The sequence below is a fragment of the Octodon degus genome, unplaced genomic scaffold (assembly GCF_000260255.1).
Source record: "Octodon degus isolate 3935 unplaced genomic scaffold, OctDeg1.0 scaffold00043, whole genome shotgun sequence".
In the NCBI taxonomy this organism is placed as follows: domain Eukaryota; kingdom Metazoa; phylum Chordata; class Mammalia; order Rodentia; family Octodontidae; genus Octodon; species Octodon degus.
Genome location: NW_004524619.1, coordinates 15,180,167 through 15,182,293, shown reverse-complemented (window position 1 = coordinate 15,182,293; position 2,127 = coordinate 15,180,167).

Genomic DNA, 2,127 nt, shown 5'->3' with positions numbered 1-2,127 from the left:
AAAACAGAACAGAACAGAAAAACACAACCAAAAAATGTTCCACAATTATGAGAGAATGAGGACAAAAGCTGTAAGGCATCTTCAGACCTAGACTTGGCAGTTTGTATCACTACTGCTTTGTATTTTGTTGGTTAAATCAAGCTACACAGCCAGGCCAGATTGGGTAGGAGATAAAAAGATTCCAGTCTTTTTTTGTTTTGTTTTGTTTATTTGTCTTTTTGAGACAAACAAATGGCTTGCTGTGCCATTCAGGCTCACTTTGCAGCCCAAGTTGGACTTGAACTTACAGTGATCCTCCTGCCTCAGCTTCCTGGCTGCTGGGATTACAGACATGGACTGCCACACCTGGCTGAGCCTCCAATTCATTATTTATTTGTTTGTCATTTTATTTCTAAATAAATACAGAGTCTTAGCCTGGGTTACAGGGTACAGGGTCTCTCTACACAGCTCAGACTCCTGGTGATCCTCCTGTCTCAGCCTCTCTAGCACTGGGATTCCAGACATGGGCCACCACATCTGGCTTGGGTGGCCAGCACAGTGTTCCTGGGGTCAACATGTCATGTGGTATCATGTGGTATTTGGGATTGAACTCTGGTCCTTGTGCTTGCCAGATAGGTGCTTAGACTGCCATGCTATTTCCCCAGCCCAAGACTTCAGTTCTTTTTTATTTTTATTTATTTATTTATTTATTTATTTATTTATTTTTGGCAGAACCGGGAATTGAACTCAGGTACTTGTGCTTGCCAGGGAAACACTTATTCCACTGAACCATCTCCCTGGCCCAAATCAAGATTTTTTTTTTTTTTTTTTTTTTTTTCAGAACCAGAGATTGAACTCAGGCCTTTGTGCTTGCCAGGGAAGTGCTTATTGAGTCATCTCCCCAGCCCAAGACTCCAGTTCTTGATGGGAGGGAAAAGTAGAATTGCACGGTATGAGTATAAGCATAGGCTGAATTGTGACCTTTTTTGTTTTGTTTTGTTTTGTTTTTCAAATAATCAACTTCCTCTATTGTTAAAACTCACTGGTGCCCATTGTGGTTGGGTGGTGGAAGATACTTTGAAAAAACGTGTGTTGAAGTCCCTTAGAATGTGACCTTATCTGCAAATAGCATCTTGACAAAGGTGATCTTGATCACCTTTGTCAAGGTTATTAAGACAGACTCTAATCCAGTAGGACTGATGGCCTTCTGAACACAGAGCAGATGAGCACACAGGAAACCAGTGGGAAGACAGAGGGAGAGGCCAGCTACGGAGTGATGCACCCACAGCCCAAGAATTGCTGGCAAACCCCAGAAGCTAAGAAAAGATGGAGGCAGGAAGACGGCAAGCTCAAGGCTAGCCTGGAAAGTTAGTGACTTAGAGAAAACCTGTCTCTAACGGAGAAAGAAAACACGCTGCGAAAGAGCAGCTCCGTGCAGAAGCCCTGGGTTCAAGCCCCAGTAACTGAAAGAAAGGCAAAGAATTCCTCCTCAAGTTTGAGTGGAAGCTACATGGCCCTACATGCACCTTCACGTTGGACTCCTAAACTTCACAATTGTGAGACCGTGAATTTCTGTTGTTTAAGTTAAATATTATTCTGCCTCCAATTTGTGATGCGTTGCTGCAGCAGCCCTGGAAAACATACAGAGCCCATTAACCTTTTCCCCTATGTAATTTTCATGTTTTCAGCTATCCAAGAAAATGCTTACAAAACAAAGAAAAAGCCCAGACAACGCATCCTAACTAAATTTGGGGGAAGTGTTTATTTTAGTATAAAATAAAGATTTAACGAAGCATGTCTGTTCTGGAGAAAATGTAACAAACCTCAAAGCCTGATAATAATATTACCTGTTAGCACACAAAACCCTATCCAGGGCCCAGAGATGATGAAGTAGCAGTGCTGCTAATTAATACACTATCTAAGAAGCAGGTTGGAGTAGAGCAGTTCTGGCTGATGAAGCTCATTGCTTTCCAAGAGCCAAGGCCCAACTGAGCCAACCGGGACAAGGAAAGAAGTTACTGATTCAAGTTATGCTTGCAAGTTTTCGGGGTTCCACTAGGATTCAGGGGCTCCGATAATGGCTCTGCTTCCCTTGGCTTGGCTTTCTTCTCTGCTTCCTGGTTTCTGTTGTCACCGAAAGGGGCTCTT